This window comes from Phoenix dactylifera, chromosome 6 (assembly GCF_009389715.1).
Source record: "Phoenix dactylifera cultivar Barhee BC4 chromosome 6, palm_55x_up_171113_PBpolish2nd_filt_p, whole genome shotgun sequence".
Taxonomy (NCBI): domain Eukaryota; kingdom Viridiplantae; phylum Streptophyta; class Magnoliopsida; order Arecales; family Arecaceae; genus Phoenix; species Phoenix dactylifera.
The window spans coordinates 1632663-1639958 of NC_052397.1; positions in this window are offsets into that span (position 1 = coordinate 1632663).

Sequence of the window (7296 nt, forward strand, 5' to 3'; positions counted from 1 at the left end):
AGAGAGGGAGAGAGATTTACCCACCCACAAACATAAGGCTAGGCTGCTAGTAATATTTTAGGTTTTTGAATTTTAGGTAACAAAGAGGGTACAAACATGTTGGTTGAGCATAGTAGAGATTGTGAATTGGGCAACGCCCCCATTGTCACACTCCTAACAAAAGGGTTTCAAATCCAAGTCTTGGGTAGCATATCCCCAATCATTTAGATGGGTAGTTCAAAAAGCTGGTAGGCCTCCTTCCCTTCTCTTTCCTTGCTGTCTAAAAAAGAAAGGCATGGTTGCAAGGTAGACATAAAGACAAAAAGGTGGTTCATTATGTCCAAAAGGATAGAAGAACAGAATAAGAATTTTAAAATTGCACTAATAAATGATAAACTCAGTTTGAAATACTTTGATCTCAGTCCACCCAATTCTTTGATCTGAATCTTATCATTTTGTATACATATCTATTGGTTCTGTCTCTACTCTTCTCTGCTTGGCCTTTCACTTCAATCTCTTCAACTTTCTTGGAATACTGCTTCAAATGGAATTTTTATATGAAAATTTCTTGGCAGAGGTTCTTATGTTTCTTGTCAGATGGTCTTATTTTGTTAGCAACTCCACGTTGTATTCTGATGGAATAGCAGGGAGATGATGGGATTTGAAAGAAGGGTACTATTTTTTGAGAATGAATTGTAGATCATTGCGAAGAGCATTGCCAAATGTTATCGTTTTTGGTATTGAAGAAGAAATTTACATGCAAGATTAATTATCAAGTTTTGCTTTTAGTTGTGGCTAATCATTTAAGAAATTATCTTTTTAAAGAAATAATAAAGAAGGGCAGCTGCACAAGAGTCTCACCATTGTGGGGTCTGAAGAGGTTTAGATGTATGCAGCCATAACCACATGCAAAGAGGCTGTTTCCATATTTTGGACCCCTGACCTCGAGGCCACAATGGAGTAAACTTATCATTGTGCCAAGGCTCACTCTCTTATTTAACGAAATTATATGTTTCACAAATTTTATTGCTTTTTCTTAGGTCTTTGGTAGTTTTAATTGAAGAATGAAGATATAACAGGATGAGAAGAAGGGTGGCATTTGTACTAATATTGCAAGAAGTTATTTCAGTGGGAATTTCTTCTTTAAACATTTTGAGGTCAATGTCACAGGTTTCTGGGCTATATATTAAATGAGAGACGGTATTAACTTCTTTCTATGAGAGTCAAGCATATGTTGGATCTTGGATGTCGCAGTGGTTGGTGAAGGGGCCAGGGTAATAGATTAGCGATGCCAACTGTTGTGATTGAATGCATCTTCCCTAAGCAATTCAACTGTGTTGTTCAACAAATAATTCATCAATTTGTTTCCCAGCAAAAAAGAATTCCATTTAACATTTTTCTAGAAACTTATGCCAAATGATCCAATAATCATTTAAATTACTTGGTATTAATTAGAAACAACTTGCTATCTGGTGCTTTGATGTTGGATTTTAATGATTTTCTGACTGGCTCTATGGTTGGTAATGGAGGTAGGCAAAACTCCATATAGAAGGACCTCTTGATGTTGCTGCTATCGGACGAAAACATGATGATGCAGAGGACTATCTGAAACATGTAGAGGATGCATTTCGAGACAACAGGAAAAAATATCATGATTTCTTGACAATCTTAGAATATTACTGCATACAGAGGTCTGATTCAGATTTTGCCTTGATTTTATTCTTCAGATTTGTTCAAACATTCAATTACAATCACATTGCCATGTTATTTCAGAATCAACTTGAACATATATAGATCAAAGGTGAGGGAGTTGTTCAGAGGACATCCTAATCTATTATTAGGCTTCAATGCCTTCCTGCCTAAACATTGTGAAGTTGTACTCCCTGGCGATGACCTGTGGTCTTCAAATAAAATACCCTTGGAGCCTGGAAATGCTACACATTTTGTAGAGAAAGCAAAGGTAAGAAATATTTGAAAATAAAGCTTCATTTATTGTGGCTGAATTTTATGATGGGAACATGACAATCTATAAAAGAGATCAGGCAGGTGGAAATTTTATGATGTAGCTCATAATCCCATAATAAATCAGGGTAGCCTCGAAGCATAAACCTTGTGCTTTTGAATGCTATTCTAACTTTATATGTTAAAAAATATTTAGTACAGTAAAATGGGAAAGTATTGCATACAAAGAAAGTTAAATAACAGGATGATGGGTAACCAGAGAAAATGTAATACATATTTATGTCTGATTCCTTGTTTATTCTTTGTCATCCTTATATTTCCAATCTGTTTGTCATGTTTCCTCTCCAATGTAGCAAAAATAAAGAGAGAAATACAAACATGTGTGCATCCACTCACAATCATTAAGGTAGTGTTTTATTATTAAAAAGCATTTTAAATATTTAAAAATGGAATTAAAGAGGGCGAACACACATGGATTGAGCATCATAAATATAAAAATCCTAAAGTAGATGTGTGATCTCTAAATGTACAAGCAAGAAGATCACTCTACGAGGCTCTAAAGCTGTGCCAATTAATGATAAAATGTTGAAAAGCAATTTTGGTCCCTGAAGTAAAGATCTGCGGAGGTTTCAGCTTTCAGCAAGGAGAGGACATTACATTTTTGTGGAATAATTAAATTAAAAGGTGTGGTAACTCATTAAAATCTGACCACCATATTATTTCTATTCCTTATGACAAGGTGGGTCTCCAGATTTGTTAGTAAATTAAGTTCTTTGGTGTTGAGAATTTGCCTGTTTATCATGGACATGATTATCTCCATTTCTTCCCTTTGTTCTTTCATGAAAGCTGATCTCAGATTGGACCTATTCTCCTTTAAAGTTAGGACATTCCAGCCTGAACTTTAAACAAGAGGCCTTCTAAATCATAGTTTCTTCTTTAGTACAAATCCGATCATCGTTCCTTTTGCCAAGTAGGTTCTTGGTCTTGAAAGCTTGACGAATTAGTTTCTTCCCTTCCTTATTTTCTAAAATGTAACATGAGTTTATATCTGCTCTCCATTGCAGAATTCTATTTCTAAAATTGGTCTCTATGGATTGCTCTCACATTTCTTAACAATATTTATTGTTTCTAACATGGGGCATTTTAACTAGCTATTTCATGATTCTACTTCATCTACGATTGTAACGATATATTTCTCTAGGTTAAATGTTTAACTCCTTGTGCCAACCACTGTACAATTTGGTCCTAGTTGTTACGGCAACATGATGCTACTATCCCACCTCTTGGGATCGTTTATGATGCCAAAGCACCTAGGGCACATAGACCTACTGCACGGGTCGCGCATCTCGTACGACTGGGTCTCAGAACCTAACATGAGTTTTGTCTTGTTAAGAAAGTTTGATGTTATTTAATTTTAGAAAGTTTGTTTTTCATTAACTTTCTTTTTGAGAACTTTCGATGTTATTAGGAAAGTTAGTAATTAAGGTTCTTCGAGTCAAAATAGACTTAAAATCTCATATTGAACAGTTGACGAAAAGGGGGTCCGCTTGTACTCCTTATCGATACCTCCATTGGGGCTCCTCTTGTAATCATACTTGAGATACGTGAGTTATTTATTAGTAAGAATTCTCTTATGAGAATTGTAATTCCCTTCTCTCTATTCTCTCTTTCCTGCATTTTAGCGGATTTCTAGCATTTGCGAGGGAGCATCGTCAGAGCTGTATCCTTGGAGTGGTCAGCCAAGATAGTGTTTTTTGGCCTTGGAAGAGAGTGATCCACCCTTCTCCTCTTCCAACTACAGTATGTCCATTCTAGCATCTTGCATTGTACATACCATAGTGGGGTTTCTACCTTGCCACAATCTGTTGCATCAACATACCCTTCCTCCTTCGAATTTTCAGTCCAAGTTTAACATCTTCCTAGCATCAATTGGTAATAGAGCTTGATTTCAAGATGCCGCCCCACCGCCGCAACATCAATGGACATGTTAAATGTGTGCAAAATTTGCGATATATTGAATTAAATGAATTGTGCCACCAGCTTGAACAACTTCAAGAAGAAAATCAACAGTTTTGTCAACACAAGAGCAATGTAAACACCGACATCAACAGGGTTCCAATCATTAATCTGATAGAGAACCATTTGATGATGAAATGAGTGTTCCGGTGAAGAAGTGGAAGATTTCAAACTATTCTACAATAGAAAAGCATCTTGATCGAGCGAAGAAGATTTCTGTCGCTAACGCGAACAAAGACAATATCACATCCATTGGCGCTGTAATAATAAATATCCCTGACTTTGAAGGATGCCTACAACCTAACAAGTTCATGAATTGGCTCCACACCATTGAACAAGTTTTCAAGCTTAACGAAGTTCCCAATGATCGATGCGTGAAGCTAGTTGCCATCAAGCTGAAGAAGTACACATCAATTTGGTGGAAAAATCTGAAATGGCGTCATTAGTGTAATGGATGTGGCAGATTCAAACATGGGACAAGATGCATTGTGAGCTTAAGCGTAAGTTTCTCTCTGAAGACTATTGCCAGAATAAATTTCTTTAGCTCTACAATCTTCGGTAGCATTATACAATGGAATTCAAGCAACTTCTCATGATGTGCGGCACTAAGAAACTCGAAGAGCAAATCATTGAACTATATATTGGTGGATTGAAGCCTGAAATTGAGCAAATCGTGCAACTCCAACACTAGTGGATGCTAAACGACGTGATATGATTGGCAACAAAAGTCAAGAAGCAGCAACTAAGAATAAGAAATTCATGCTTTCTAAGGTATACAGATGGAGCAGCATGTTTTCATCTTTGTAAGTCCTAGAAGAGACACAAGCTAGTCTTCGGTATTAATGTTCTTTCACTAAAATTTCCCATTACCATCTTTTCTTAGCAGGCCAAGTATAATTTTGTGTTTAGACTTGATATGAACTTCAGACTTGGACTTCATAGGATAAAATCAATGACAGATGGTTGTCAATTTTTCCAGACATAAGGACTTGGATTTAAGATATTGTTTATTTTTCCAAACATAGGACTTGGAGCCAAAATCTCCACATAAGAAGTTGTGGTATAATTGGAGCCCACTGAAGTCTGTTCTGGATAAATTCTTTTGTTTTTTTAATATTTTAATGATCCTTTAGTAGATTACTTGCACAAATAATTTATTCTAAGCCTATCACAGACCTATCATCAGTCTACAAAAGCCAAGTTCCACTGTTGAAAAAACTTTTTACAGAAATAACAATTGTTATGATTGTCATAATAGGTATCTAGGAATCTAGCATCGGTATACTATTTACACTATCTTTATATACTGTTTGTTAAAAATAGGTTGGCGACAACCATGAAGGGGGACAAGCATCATTTCAGTTGCAAACATGTTGAGCTAAATATGCTTTACCTGTTAGTATTTCCTTCAGCATTGGTATTTTTTCACTTCATAGGATATTTTCAGACAACTGGCTAAACATGTCAACACTTAGAGTCAAAGCTGAATAGACATTGTTTCTTATTGTTATATTGTGTTTGCTTAATCCAATCAAATCTCTGCATTGCACCGAGTGATAATAACCTGTCTCCCGCTGATTGGATCCTGTTGTGTCATGGGTCATCTGACTTTTAATTATTGTTTTCTCTTTCTGATTGTATCATTCATCACTTCATTTCATGATTGAGTTGTCTTAAACTTTTCTTGCTTATAGTCGTTATTAATTCTCTTGATTGCTATGTTGTCGAATCAAAATTCTCTGTATTTATCTAAGGACCATTCATTTATTTTTGGATATGTGCAAGCAGTCTTGTTTCCAAAGTGATGAACAGTTCTGCAAATCATTCATTGATATTATCGATTTCCATTTGAAGCAAAAGGTTCTCTGGTTTGATGACTATCTACAGGTATATCTCTTACTTTTAATGTTTTTACAAGGACAAATGCATGCGGTTGGAGCACATGCTTCTCATGAAGTCTTTGTTAGTCAAGTCAACAACTTACATTATTTGTTTGTTTGTTTTTTACCTGCTTATAGGTGGTGCAGCTCATCCGAGACCATCATGATCTGCTTATGGAATTCTCAAATTTATTATATCCCTTGAGGACAAGTACTAGAAGCCTTGCTTCGTCCCCTCCTTGCAATGAGAGAAACTCTACGATGCCCAGGATAAAAATCTATGATTGCTGCCTTCTTTGTTTAATTTCCTTTTCTTAATCTTGGTACATTTCACCTTCTTTTCTCGAAAAAATTAATGCAGTTTCTCCTGACTATTGTTAATTTTCTAAAATATCATAAGCCATCCAATTCATGTTAAATGGACTACTTAGCTGACCTTTAGGTGAACAAACACTTTAGTTTATAAATTGATGCAAATTGATAGAATATTTTCTACGGATTTACAGATCCATATATATACATATACATTTATATGACACACATACATATTTTGTGAACAATTTTATGAACTTTTCTACTAGTATTACAAAAGGAAAATCTTGTTTCTGCAAAGTTAACTTCAATTATTATTTCTCTACCGCTAGAACTCATTGCCAACCGTCTTTCATGTTTATAGCTTATGCTATTCGAAGATGCTTCTTGTGGGATCTATTTGCATGCATGGAGGATGTTACCTAGTATATTTTGTTACCCCCTCCCATGCCCCGTATCATGCCCCAAACCTAGAGCGTAACAAACATCGCATATCTGTATGGCAAACTATACAAGCATGCAAGGCTGCAGAGCATATCAAAGCAACAATAATTCCAAAAACTTATTTAATCAAGAACTTAGCCAAATAAATTTTACAATAGTTCCAAAGTGACATAAGTCAACATTTGCTAACTATTAACATAAATCAAATAAAATATTCTAACTAGTCCGACTAAAACTCCAATAACTGAAAGTATTTTCAAAAGAACTAACGCGCTCCTCAAGTCCCGAGCAATCATGCATCTGGATCTGAAAAATAGAAAAAATATAATAATGAGCTACACTAGCCCAGTAAACAACATAACACCCCAAAGTGGGGTCCAGCATGCCAAATAATTAGTTAAAAGCACAAAATATTAATTAAAAAAATAATTTTTAAATAATGCATTTTTTTGAAGTATACTATTAGTTTCATAAATAAATACTAGAAATCCGACATCAGATTATGGCTACGTAACCTAGTGGCATGGGTCAGAATGCACAAAGTGCCAAACACCACTATTATTATTTATTAACCATCAATAGTACGGTGTCCAAATATCACTATTCTAATTACTAGTGGTGCGGTGTCAAAACCAGTTCTCACAAATTACAAGTCGATAGGGCCAATAAATAATCTCCATTGGCAGGGCTAGATCATAGCCGT